The following is a 14,339-nucleotide window of genomic DNA, read 5'->3' on the forward strand; positions in this document are numbered from 1 at the left end:
GGGGCTTGAACCCGGGACCTTTCACATGCAAAGCGAACGCTCTACCAACTTTTTTATTTTTTTATTTTTTTTTTAAATTTTTCTTTTAATATTGTTTATTCGATTTTACTGCATGCGGAGTTGCAGGGTGCCGACGTCATTCAAAGCTCGTCTTCTCGAAAGTTTGTATGTCTTTGGCTTCCCCAAGCGATGGCTTGGACTAGTCTGATAAATTCCATTTTTGTTGTGTGGTTTCCCAAGTCTCCTTCTCTTAGCTCCGAACGACTCAGCCGCCATAAACTGCGCACTGCATACTAATGTGGAAAAGACAAATTTATGAAATCCATGTTGCTGTGATTTGAAGAAGAAGGAAAGAAAAAATTGAAGAAATAAATCCTGTTTCGTCTTCCCTCGTCGACGTCAAATAAATAAAGAAGCAAGTAATGTTCGCAGTTGAGTGAAACATATACATCTTCTATGTAAGTTTCCAAACATAAAACATAAACGAAAAACCCAGTGGACACCACGTCCAAACGAATGGTCAGCTTCACCATCCATGTTGGGAGAATGTAAATCAAATTCCTGCTGAAGTAACGGAGACGAAGGGCTAACTACTTTCTAAAAGAAACATCCTAATGTGGTTTGCTTTGAAATACGTTTCCCGAAGGTTGATGGGGATGTGCATAGTCTGAGGCTTAAATGTCCGTATGGCCATACTCAGCGCGCTGTCGGGGTATTCGTGGCAGAGCTGCAGTGTACGCCGGATCAAGAGTGCCTTACATTTCGTTTGAACATCCGTCAGGCCGAGGCCGCCTTTGTCTGGTGGGAGAGTGATGACATTGATGCCCACCTTGAAGATGTCACCCCTCCAGATGTACCAACCTACTGCCGACATAATTTTCCTCGCAACACTGTCGACCACAGGAAGTATTTGTCCGACATACCAAATTTTCGAGAGAATTGTGGTATTAACGAAATGAACTCTCTGCAATAAGTCCTGTTCCCTGCCTTTATGATGCTGTAAGCAGCCCCGAGACATAGCCAAAAGATGTTTCCAATTGTCTACCGTTGTTCGTAGGGGGCAACTGCTCATCTTGATACCAAGAAGTTTGAGAGTCGCACATCCTCTGTACGGCAAAGGGGCGTCTGTTCGAAATCCACTGCCTATAGGCAGGAGGCAAGTCTTTCCATAGTTTAGCTGAGAACCGGATGCTCGCTCGTAATCGGTGATACTATTCCTAACGGCCGTGAGGTCTTGTTCCGAACGCACAATGACACCCACATCGTCGGCGTACGCAATGCATTTGAGGGTGCTGGAATACAGGTTTAAACCTTGAAGGTTACAATTCAACATCCTTACAAGTGGCTCAATTGCGATCACGAAGAGACACATGGACATGGGACAGCCCTGTCTGATTGACCGCTGAATCGGAATCCGTCGGGTGAATTGACCATTGACGATGATCTGAGAAGTGGCCGAGGTGTACATGTTGCTGACCGTTGCAGTAAAGCCGTCACCAAATCCTAAGTGGTTCATGGTGTGGAAGAGGTAGCGATGCAGGATCCGATCAAAGGCCTGACATTGATCTAAAGCCAAGATTGCTGCTTCCGGGCGTGTGATTGCAGTAAACGAAATGAGCTCCCTGTAATCTGCAAGACTTTTAAAGATCGTGCGGCCCGGGACCGCTGCTGCCTGGCTGTGATGTATAATTTTTGCAAGGACATTTTTAAGTCTACCTGCTATGACGCGGGCCACAATCTTGTAGTCAGAGTTCAACAGGGAGATGGGGCGGAATTTGGCAATATCGTGATGGGGGTATTCTTTTGGGACCAGAACGATCAGGCTGTCATTGAAACCATCTGGTAACTGTTGGCCGGCGCGCAGTTCATTGCAGATGCAAACAAAACAATCTTCGAGGAGGTCCCAGAACTGCTTGTAAAATTCAATCGGCAGACCATCAATACCGGGTGATTTGTTGGCCTGAGCCCTGCTCAGTGCTTCCCGAATCTCCACCGCGGTGACATCACTGATCAACAATTGCCTGTCGTCCTCATCGAGCGTTGTTGGAAGATATGCATGCATCGCCGCGATTGCCGCATCATCGGCTGGTTGTGCCCTGTATAGTCGCCCGTAGTAGTCCGTTATAGACTCCTTAATTTCAGCCTGGGTCGTCACAAAGGTACCGTCTTCAGTTCGTAAGCGGGTAATCAATTTTTGTCGTGCTCGGCGTTTCTCTTTCCCTAGGTGGAAGGCGGATGGTTGTTCGTCAGAAGTGCCGGCGCTATCTCGCGAACGGATTTTAACGCCTTCCATTTGCCTGCGTTTGAGGAGCGTCAACTTTGATTTGATCCGTTTAATCTGAAGAAATTTTTCCTGCGTGACATGTGCTTCAGAATACAAGTCACGGAGACAGCGAAAATAAAATTCAAACGTCTCTTTCTGCATCCGGCTCCGGTCAGAACTATACGCCTTCAAACAACGAATAAGCCTAGGTTTTGCACAACGGCACCACCATTGCGTGACCGAAGGGAATGTTGGTCGTCGATGTAAACAAATTTCCCAGGCTTCTTGTAGACGGTCTCGCAACTCCTGTTCCCTGAGAATACTGACGTTTAGTTTCCATCCTGTCCGACCACGGAAAGTTTGCTGGCGCGCCATACGAATGATACAATGGTAAGCTAAATGGTCGGAAAAATACAGGGGCCACGTTTCCGAGGAAGATACCCGCTCACGCAGGTTTTTCCCCACGTAGATCCTGTCGAGGCGGCTGGCCATTTGTGCAGTATGGTATGTGAAGCACCGTTGTTCCCCGTGTGTTATTTCCCACGTATCCTCCAGCTCTAATTGACGTACTGTTTCGCCGAGAGCGGCGCATCCATTAAAGTTCGGCCATTGGTCCTTTGGCTTCAAAACACATTTAAAATCTGTGGTGTCACCGCCAGACACCACACTTGCTAGGTGGTAGCTAAAATCGGCCGCGGTCCATTTAGTACATGTCGGACCCGCGTGTCGCCACTGTGTGATCGCAGACCTAGCGCCACCACAAGGCAGGTCTCGAGATACGATATTGCACTCGCCCCAGTTGTACGGACGACCTAGCTAGCGACTAGATGTACGAAGCCTTTCTCTCTTTTTAGCCGAGAGACCGAATAGCCTTCAGCTAAGTTAATGGCTACGAACTAGCAAGGCGCCATTAGCCTTACAGTGATTGTAATTAAAGTCTCCTGTGTATAGTCAAGAGCGATGTACCACAATGATTGATTAGAGATAAGTATTAATCCAGCTACGTACTTTTCTTCATAGCATTAATTACGTAGCCTGTTCCAGTACTTCACGCCCGTCTGCGTTAGTCTAGCGTGCATTTTCAGCCATCTCGAACTACAAGGTGTCGGCCCAGCTGCCGACACATCAAAATCGCCTCCGGTAACCACTTCCTCCCAGCTGCGGCGTAAAAGATATAATAAGTCATTGGCAAAGAACGCAGCTCGTCTCGTTCTATTCTGATTCCCGGAAGGGGCATATACATTAACAAATCTAATGCCGTTGATAAGGCACGCCATACCCCTGCCATTTTCGAGTCGTTCAACGTCGGAGACGGCCACGCCCACTTTGGTTAATAGAGCGGTACCTGAAGAACTGTCTAGGGTGGTGTTTTTGAGTAATTGGTAGCCAGGAATGTCAGGCTGAAATTTATCATCAACCTCTTGCAACATCACAATATCAGCATCGCAGCTGTATAAATAATCACGAAAGCTAGAGAGCTTCTGTACAGAAGTAATTCTATTAATGTTAAGTGTGGCTAACTTATAAATCCTGGTAGGACAGCATGAACTGCTAAATACTGGCAGAAAGAGAAGAAAAAAAGCAAAGTAGATATGCAGAAGCACAGAAAATTAAAACCTTTAGTAGGTATCAGATAGGTAATCATCGTCCCCCGTCGGGTGTTTGGAGACAGGTCGTGTCCTACTTAAGTCGCCGGCCGATAATGCGGGTATATTTCCTGGAGATGGCCCTACCACAGACAGGCTCTGGTCCATTATTACATCGTCAGTGTCATCTGCCCAATTGACCACATGAACAGCGGCCACCTCGCCAATTGCGCCCTGATCATTTTGAGACTGATGTTCGGGGGTATCTCTGAGGTCCTCACGAGGGTTCTGTTCCTCGTTCGCAGCGACATGGCCGTCACCATCGGGGTGGGGCACGGAGACGTCCGAGACCTGTGGGGTCTCATGCTGCGACTGCTCAGTGGGGTGGTCATGAGAGACGTCAGGTAAGGAACGGGCAATTTGCGTCCCTTTTTCCCGCAAAGGTGGTGAGGTGTGGGCGGCATCCTTGTGGGCGATCCTCCTTTTCTTGTGTTTCTTGGGAGAGGTTTCGACTCTTTGAAGTTCTGCAGCCGACGAGGAAGAAGTGGAGTCCTGTGCAGGAGGAAGTGCATTTGGAGCGGAAATGGGATCCATATTGCTGCTAACGTGGCGACCAGTGTGGTCTTCCTGGGAGTTAGCAACCTCTTGGTGGCTGTCTAAAGACGGAACCGCCGGGTTGCTACCGGCCACCGGTACTTCTGTAGTAGTAACAGCGATGCCTTCCTGACTGGAAGTGTCCATGGGTGTATCTAGGACAGTGTCCGAAGCCCTGGGAACTGTGGCCACGTCAGGTTGCACTTCCGCGGCCGTGGTTGAGCGGACTGCCGCTACGTATGTGAGAGGCAGTGTCGACATCCTGTTAGTTGCGGTCCTTTCGCCAGGTGGTAATTGCGTCACTCGTCGCTGAATACACTGAGCGCGAACCTGATCAGTGGCACCACAACCTGCACAAGTTCTACGCTGACCGTCGTACATAACGATCGCCCTGTATCCACAAATAGTGATATATGACGGGATGTGTCTCTTCAACTCAATCTTGACCTGACGAACACCGTTCAAAACGGGGATTTTGAAAGACAACCACTTTTCCGCAAAATTGCTGATGACCTTACCATAACTGGCCAAAGCAGCGTTGATATGTTCCGCGGGTACTTCAAACGGTACTTCGAATATTCGAACGGTGCGGACACCAAACCCTGCATGAGACACGTGAACCTCTCCAACATTCCCATCACTATGCTTAAACTTCAAACTACCACTACAAGATTCAATGATTTGGTCACAGATTTCAGCTGATTTAAACTTAATATAGGCAGTGCTGCTAACTATCGATAAATGGACTCCAAGAATGTCATCAAAGGATCGTTTCAAAGCTTCCTCAATCCACGATTCTAATTCAAACGATTTTGGTCTTGCATAGTTTGAATCAAACACAAATTTCAAAGTATCCCGTCGTGTCAATTGACTCATGTTGGAATAGTACACATATTCCACACAATAACACGTTACTGTGTACAGCAAGGGCGGCACTCACCACAACAGCCAGCAGCAGCGGCAACGTAAGCACCACACGTCCGCTCAGCACGGCCGCCGAGGGCCGACTCGACAACAACCGGTCTTCACATTTACGTCTTGCTCTCCTTACGTCAGTATACATCATATGAGCTGTGACGCTGACTTTGCAACATCTTGCGTGTCTTTAGGCTCGCCGCGACCAACACTTACCATGCACTGTCCACAAAACATGGAGGCGCCGGGGCTTGAACCCGGGACCTTTCACATGCAAAGCCAACGCTCTACCAACTGAGCTACGCCCCCAAACGCAACCAAGTTGTGCTGTTTTCCATTCTTTGCTACTCTGATGTGCACGGACCTGAGGGTTGGTTGGTTTGTAGGGGTGAAGGGACCAGTGTACAAAGGCGCGGTCACGTTCATATACACAAGAGTTCCAAGTAGTTTCGATGCTCTGGTATTACGACTACAAATTCCGTCTGTATTTAACGTCTTAAATTGAAAGGACAGTCGACTGATGACCACAGCAGTTGAGTCCCATAGTGCTCAGAGCCATTTCTGAAAGGACAGTCACAAATTGCTCCGTTTTCACTCCTTGTCGACAATCACACCGCGCCTGAGATAACAAGCACATCTGAAGCCCCATTGTGCACTCGACTGTTCATGCCAACTCACTGCCTCGCACTTTACTACTGTGTACCACTCTTGTCGTCCAACTGCAAAAGACTTGGCCACAACACGTTTCCGCGTCTCCATTGCACTGCGCAAACTACGAAACGCTCCCAAAACATGGCACTCACCCATGCAGACGACTTTTCCGACTCTCCACGACGCTCACGCTAGTGACAGCCTTATTTAGAGCTGGACGTGGCGCCCAAGCGAGTGAGCACATATCGCCTACGGCTTAGGCCGCCCACCTAGTGTGGCTGCTCGGTGTCTGCAGGCAGCGAGGGGCTGCAAGCTTCCCGTGTTCGCGCCTATGTCACCTCTGCTTGCTTGTCAGAGACAGAGTATCGCAAAACATACAACTCACTCCATGAATTGATTGCTACGGCATCTGTCATCAGCAGTCACAACTAGCAACACCAGTAGCAGCCGACTGCACGTAAAGAATGGGAATGCGCAGTGGGATTTTTGTGAATTCGGCGCAAGGCAGATCTTTCCGACATAGGTTTGAGAATCTTAAGGGAAAACTTTTATTGTTTCTAAATTCAGTGTAGCGGTGGGAGGAGGGTGCTTCCTGAGCGTAACAGCACGCTTGCCAATTGTGGCTGCTAATCGTTCGCTCGTATCTGCCTTGACACACTCGCTGGTTGTGAATTATCCCACTTGCCTGGCAGTGTACGCATGTAGGTGTGTTAAAAATTGTGGAGGCGCTGGGTATCGATCCCAGTACCTCTCGCATGCTAAGCGAGCGCTCTACCATCTGAGCTACGCCCCCTGCGGATCTATAGTGCTACATACAACCATATCAATATAACAGACCCTTGCACTCCCATTATTCCGCAGACAAACACTACTCTCAATGTGTCCGTGAGGGTGTCTTTCAGGTTTCCTGCATTCTGTATCGAATCGTAGTTGGCCAAAATCAAAGTGGCACGCACGACGTCGAAAATAGCGTTCGGCCACCGCTCTGAGTAAGACGTACGTGTTGTCCACTCTCTAAACTTCATTGAGGTTAGGCCGTTATACCTAAGACAGATGTGCTCTCGATGACACCTCGACAACAGTCGGTCCTCACATTTACGTCTTGCTCTCCTTACGTCAGTATACATCATATGAGCTGTGACGCTGGCTTTGCAACATCTTGCGTGTCTTTAGGCTCGCCGCGACCAACACTTACCATGCACTGTCCACAAAACATGGAGGCGCCGGGGCTTGAATCCGGGACCTTTCACATGCAAAGCGAACGCTCTACCAACTTTTTTTTTTTTAATGCTCTACGACTTTTTTTTATGTGCTCTACCACTTTATGTAACTATTTTTTTTTTTTTTTGAAGAAAAACGAAATTGTGCTGTGGCCATGAAAAATAAAACGAGCCGCCCACATAGAAAGCGAGCATTCTTCTACCCTTTTTTATTAGCATTATTATTTGTTTTATTTTGTTTTATTGTGATTTGGTTTTTTTTTATGAAAGAAGGAAATTAATTTGAAGATCCACTTCGGGAAAAGCATGAACTGACATTCTAAATGCAGCTGCTATTAGTGATACCGCCGTAAGCGTAGCTGTTTCGGGGTTCTGATGAGGCCTTCACGGCTACCGTAGCGGCCACGGGGCACACGAAGTCCCCACCGTACTTCACCCTCACCAGCAGTCCCCTACTTTAGCTCGCTTCTTTCTGGGGATGACTGATACTGGGACATCTTAACCTACTCCCTGTTTGTGGAACAGGATTCTTAACATATTTCCAAAATTCTTTTTGTGATCTTGTTTGTGGTGTATTTTGAAGTATTCTTCACATAGATATGTCCGGTATTCCATGATATTATCGTCACCTTTCGAATTGACAATGTATCTAACGTAGTTCCCAAGAAGCCATAATATTGCATTATGTTTCGGTGCAGGAAAAAAGACCTTTTCTGGGAAGAAAATAAGATTCAAATTTAGCTCTCTCCCATCGCTGCGGGTCAGAAAGGCAATCTGCTGCTTTACCTCTTCCCAAATATCTTTACACCCTTTGCAGACAAAGCGGTGATCCAAAGTGTCAGTCTCGTGGCATTTCTGACTAGTGTTTGCGTCACTGAGACCCATGGAATGGAGTTTCTCGTTAGTACTAATGACGTTTTCACCACTCTGTACCATGCCACCTGAACTTCCGTTGGTAGTAACTTATTATTGATGTTGCTCCATATAGTTTTCCAGTCGCGGGTTGGGTTCGTTGCCTGTGTCTTAGTGTAATTTGCTGCCGTTCGTAAACTATTGAATATATAGCGATAGTTTCTCTTGCGTTTATCCCGTACTATACTGCTCATGTAGCTTAATTCAAGGTAGAAGAACCTAATATGTTTTAATTTATAATTAATCGGACTTATATCTATCGGCGGTTGGAAGCTTTGTGGTTTGAAAAAGTTGAATAATTTAGCTGTCAGACCGTCTGGTTGACTTTCGACAACTTGCAAAGACCGCTTAAGGAATAAGGCAGTAGATCTTTTGTGGACATCTGTGAGACCGAGGCCTCCCTCTTCCGGTGGTAAAGTCAACGTGTCCACAGCAACTCGAAAGATATTCCCGTGCCAAATGTGTCTACATATGGTGGACATTACCGCTTTAGCTATTCCCTTGGGTATTGGCAAAATCTGTCCGAAGTAAGTTGCTCTGGATAAAACTGCTAAGTTTATCAACTTAATTTTTTGCTTGATATTGACGTCCCTCATATGATTTAAAATGAGCGCGCCACGGACCTTGTCGAGTACAGTTCTCCAGTTAGATGCTATTATCCGAAGAGGGCAGCTGTAGAGAGTAACTCCCAGGGCAGTATGCCGGTCCACACTCTTCGCCCAAGTGCTGGTGACGTCAGATACAGTACAACTGCAAGTTTTCTGTGAACCTTGCTATGTCTGCGGCGCTTCGAATTATCATTCCTACGTCATCTGCGAATGCATTCGTCACTTGTTTCATGCCTGATACGAGCATTCCCTCTAATACGTCGTCTAACCTCCTTAAAAGTGGTTCCAAGGCAACTACATATAACATCATTGACAATGGACTCCCCTGAGGGACTCCACTGGCTACGGGAATATCTTTAGTGCGATGACCATTAATAGTTACGTTTGTTGTTACACCATTTAAGATGTTGGCTATAACGTTCACATTACCATCATAAAAACCCATGTAGGTCATGGTTTTCAGAAGGTATTCTGATTGACCCTGTCAAATGCCTTGCTAAAGTCTATAAAAGCCAGACCACCATTTGCTGTGGTATTTGCAAAAATCGAAACTATGTCCCTGTACGCACTTACAGTTGTAAAGATACTGCGCCCTGGAAGACAAGTCTGATGACTACCGATGATCTTTCCTAAAATCGGTTGCAGTCTCTCTTTAAGAACCCTAGCTACGATTTTGTAGTCAGAATTCAATAGGCTTATGGGCCGTGTCTTTGTGATATCCTTTAAACCTGTGGACCTGCCCTTTGGAAGTAAAACTGTTATGCTCTGTTTGAAGGCCACTGGGACATCCTCCCCATGAAGAATTTCGTTGATCATGTCCGTGAATGCATTGCCTATAATGTGCCAGTACGTTCGGTAAAACTCCAGTGGCAGCCCATCTGGACCTGGTGACTTCTTGGAAGGTGAGCACCTAATTAGGTCAAAAACGTCATCCTTGGTGAGGTCAGCATAGAAGTAGCGGTTGTCCTCTTCCGTTATAGTGTTCTCTAGGCCTGTTGATGATAAGAGGTCTCGTACAGCATTGTCGTCTATCTGATTGACACTATACAGGGTATTGTAAAATCGATACGCCTCGTCGATCATGTACTTCTGGTTGGTGAGGACTCTCTGATCTTCGGCTCTGAGGGACCCTATAAAATTTCGTCGCCTTTGCTTGGCGTGTTGTATGAGGTGATATATTGAGGCATTTTCGTCGTCCACGATACTATGTGAGTGCGATCTGATTTTTAATCCTTCTAGCTGTGATCTCTTAATATTGAGTAGCGCGGCTTTTGTTTTGTTGATCTGTATTAAGATGTCCTGGAACATTGGCTCCTCGTAAAGATCACGTAAGCAGGCGTAGGGGAACTCTGTTGTGTGTCTTATCCACCTCATCCTCTCCTTGCTAAACGCTATCAGAGTCGCCCTTAATTTCTTCTTCGCCACAGCGGTCCACCATTCAACGTTGGACCGATGTTTGTGACGCACTCGTAAGGCGGCCCGCCAAGTCTCTTGTGTTTCTGCAGCTAAGGCGTCCTCCAAGAACATGCTTATATTCAGTTTCCATAAGGGCCTGCCCCAGTAAGCTGACTGTTTTCTTAACCGGATGCTGCACTTTACGCCTAGGTGGTCGGAAATAAGGGTAGGTATTACTTCAACGCCAGCAACATCATTTTCTAAAGTAGTTGAGACATAGAATCGGTCAATTCTACTTTGGGACCTGCTACTAAAGTAAGTAAATTTGACCAATGTAGGAAATTTCAGTTCCCAAGCATCTGACCATTTCATGTGCGACAGCAGATACTGTAACTCCTCGGACTTATTAAAATTTGGCCGTTGGTCTTTGTCATTGAGTACGCAATTCCAGTCACCTCCAAGCAAAACATCAGCAGGATTGTCCTGAAGTAAAATTAAGATATCACTTTTGTAAAACGTGGCCCTTTCTTCTCGTGCATTGTTGCCTGATGGTGCATAAACATTTATAATAGCTGTATTATGGATGTTACACCGAATGCCCCTCCCAAAGTCTAATTTACAGATGTCTGTCATTTCGATGCCCTCTCTGGCAAGAATAGCCGTCCCACAACTATGTTCAAGAGCCACATTTATAATAGCATTGAATCCTGGGATATGAAGGTCTCGAATAAGCACTTCCTGTAAAAGGGCAATATCGGTATCCGACTGATAGATAAAATCTTGAAGTGCGGCTATTTTAGTGGCATTTTGAATTTTGTTAATATTTAATGTGGTCACATTATAGGTTTGGAGCATGTGCCGGATAGTTCAGGTAAGTTTATTGACTGCATAATACTTGCATATGGAATCTGTCTGCCGTCATCAGTCCCTCGTTTAGTCTCAAGGCGATCTTGCCAACTCTATTAATAAAAAGGGTCTTCTTCTTGACTTGGGTCATCGGCCGTGTTATCTACACCCTGTTCTGCGTCATCGGCCGCCCAATTGACTGGTGCTGCCGGTGCGTGTTGACCTGGCAATGAACCACCTGCTGGAACTTCGGTCGTGATCCCAGTTTGCGATGGGTGATGGTCACCCCCCGGGTCTTCTTGCCTTTCCGTTCTGTCTGGGTGCCCAGTAGTACTTGCTGACTCCAGATCTTCTGCCGTCTGATCCTTATTCTGTAGAAGTTTCAGCTTTTCCCTGAGAGCTGGGGCCAAAGACTCTGCCGCTTGGTGTGCCAAACGACGCTTTTTTGACTTCTTCCTCCTCCGCAGGGATCCCGTAGGAGACAAGTCAGGCGAATGTTCTGGCGGTTCGGTGGAAGAAGACAGTGGTGAGATCGGTTCTGTCGTTGTCTCAGAGTTCCTCGCGTTAATTTCTCTAAGAGCCTCAGTTGGGGGTTCCTTCACTTCCGCATCTGTCGGTTGGGGTTCCGGAGTTTGGCCTCCTTGCATTTCCGGGTGGTGTACGACTGGGTTACGGACACCAGCGTCGCCATCACGCGACAGCCTTTCAGCTCGTTCGCCCTGTGCGTCTAGCGGGAGGTCGAGTTGTTTGTCGACTTCCGTCGGTGACTTGGTATTTTCTTGGGGCACTTCGTGCCGCGGCGAGTCCGAAGACGGCTGTTCAGTACCGACGTCGTTGCATGACTGTATCCTCTCCCGCAGTTCTGTTTGTCTGCCTTCCGTATCACATATCGCAGTTGTGATGGCGTAAGAGGGCCTAACAGCAGCTGCTCGGTCATCCACAGAGGCGGCCAACTCCGTGGCGGTTGTGGCGGCCGCCAGTGCTTCGACTTGTTCCACGTGCTCAACTGTTGACGTTTCTGCAGATTTGCGACCGTACGTGGCAGCCGCGTACGTTAACTGAAGGCTGACAGCAGCGCCAGGAACCGCAACCTCCCCGGTCGGTAGCTGTGGGACACGCCGTTTGCTACATTCACTGCGTATGTGCTCTGGTGAGTTGCACAATGCACATGTCTTGGGTTGACCGTCGTAGATAACTATGGCGCGGTGTCCACATACATTTACATATGACGGTATCTGCCTTTGAAGATCTATCTTAACTTGGCGGACTCCATTCAGGACAGGAAACATATGTGGCTCCGACCATTTTTCAGCAATAGTCGAAATAACACGGCCATACGGTCGAAGGATTGTATTAACTTCCTCTGCAGGAACCTCAAATAGCAATTCAAAGACCCTAATTGTACGTATGCCTAATCCGGCGTGTGAGACGGAAACATCACTCACTGTACCGTCGGAATGTTTAAACTTCAGTACACCACCACACTTATCCATAATAGAGACACACAAATCTGGGTTGGTCAGTTTCACAAAAGCCGCATTTGAATCGAACGATAAATGCACACCTATTATGTCATTGCCAGTAATCTTAACAGCATCGAGTAACCACTGTTTTACTTCATATGCCTTAGAACTCAAGAAATTTCGGTCGAAAGTAAATTTAATCGTGTCTTTCCTCATGACAGTAATCGCGTTCATTCTATCTTGAAATCAGGAAACATAACCTAACTCGCAAAGGTAACGAAGTGACTAACCTCGTGACAGCAAACAGCCGTTGTTTACTTCAAGACGCATAGCCAGCCGCCACACGACCGTCACGCACCGCGGCTACGACTCGAATGTGCACCATCTGAGCTACGCCCCCTGTTGACGAATTGCGCTACATACAGCCATATCAATGTCACAGACCCTTGCACTCCCATTATTCCGCTGACAAACACTACTCTCAATGTGTCCGTGAGGGTGTCTTTCAGGTTTCCTGCATTCTGTATCGAATCGTAGTTGGCCAAAATCAAAGTGGCACGCACGACGTCGAAAATAGCGTTCGGCCAACGCTCTGAGGTAGACGAACGTGTTGTCCACTCTCTAGACTTCATTGAGGTTAGGCCGTTATACCTAAGGCAGATTTGCACTCGATGACACCTCGACAACAGCCGGTCCTCACATTTACGTCTTGCTCTCCTTACGTCAGTATACGAGTCTGTGACGCTGGCTTTGCAACATCTTGCGTGCCTTTAGGCTCGCCGCGACCAACAATTACCACGCACTGACCACAAAACATTGAGGCGCCGGGGCTTGAACCCGAGACCTTTAACATGCAAAGCGAACGCTCTACCAACTGAGCTACGCCACCAATCACAATCACGCTGCGCTGTTCTCCATTCTTTGCTACTCTTACGTGCACGGACACGATGGTTGGTTGGTTTGCAGGGGTGAAGGGACCAGAGTACAAAGGCGCGGACACGTTCATATACACAAGAGTTCCAAGTAGTTTCGATGCTCTGGTATTACGACTGCAAATTCCGTCCGCTTTTAACGTCTTAAATTGAAGGGACAGTCACAAGTTGCTCGGTTTTCACTCCATGTCGACAATCACACAGCACCTGAGGTAACAAGCACATCTGAAGCCCCATTGTGCACTCGACTGTTCATGCCAACTCACTGCCTCGCACTTTACTATTGTGTACCACTCTTGTCGTCCAACTGCAAAAGACTGGGCCACAACAAGTTTCCGCGTCTCCATTGCACTGCGCAAACTACGAAACGCTCCCCAAACATGGCACTCACCCATGCAGAAGACTTTTCCGACTTTACAAGACGCTCACGCTAGTGACAGCCTTATTTAGAGCTTGACGTCGCGCCCAAGCGAGTGAGCACATTTCGCCTACGGCTTAGGCCGCCCACCTAGTGTGACTGCTCGGTGTCTGCAGGCAGCGAGGGGCTACAAGCTTCCCGTATTCGCGCCTATGTCACCTCTGCTTGCTTGTCAGAGACAGAGTATCGCAAAACATACAACTCACTCCATGAATTGATTGCTACGGCATCTGTCATCAGCAGTCACAACTAGCAACAGCAGTAGCAGCCGACTGCACGTAAAGAATGGGAATGTGCAGTGGGATTTTTGTTAACTCGGCGCAAGGCAGATCTTTCCGACATAGGTTTGAGAATCTTAAGGGATGACTTGTACTGTTTCTGAATTAAGTGTAGCGGTGGGAGGAAGGTGCTTCCCGCGCGTAACAGCACGCTTGCCAGTTGTGGCTGTTAATCGTTGGCTCGTATCGGCCTTGACACATTTTCTGGCTGTGAATTATTCCGCTAGCATGGCAGTGTGCGCATGTTGGTGTGTTAAA

At 47.5% G+C, this 14,339-nt stretch overlaps 3 non-coding genes across 3 annotated transcripts; all 3 read right to left on the reverse strand.

The window, feature by feature from the left end:
* Positions 1-5,594: 5,594 nt before the first annotated feature.
* On the reverse strand, positions 5,595-5,667 carry Trnaa-ugc (transfer RNA alanine (anticodon UGC)). Its single transcript has one exon. It is a non-coding gene; the product is annotated as a tRNA-Ala (tRNA).
* A 1,062-nt stretch (positions 5,668-6,729) lies between these two features.
* Positions 6,730-6,802, reverse strand: Trnaa-agc (transfer RNA alanine (anticodon AGC)). Its single transcript has one exon. It is a non-coding gene; the product is annotated as a tRNA-Ala (tRNA).
* A 6,467-nt stretch (positions 6,803-13,269) lies between these two features.
* Trnaa-ugc (transfer RNA alanine (anticodon UGC)) lies at positions 13,270-13,343 on the reverse strand. Its single transcript has one exon. It is a non-coding gene; the product is annotated as a tRNA-Ala (tRNA).
* Positions 13,344-14,339: the final 996 nt, after the last annotated feature.

Source organism: Schistocerca serialis, chromosome 10, assembly GCF_023864345.2.
Source record: "Schistocerca serialis cubense isolate TAMUIC-IGC-003099 chromosome 10, iqSchSeri2.2, whole genome shotgun sequence".
Lineage (NCBI taxonomy): Eukaryota > Metazoa > Arthropoda > Insecta > Orthoptera > Acrididae > Schistocerca > Schistocerca serialis.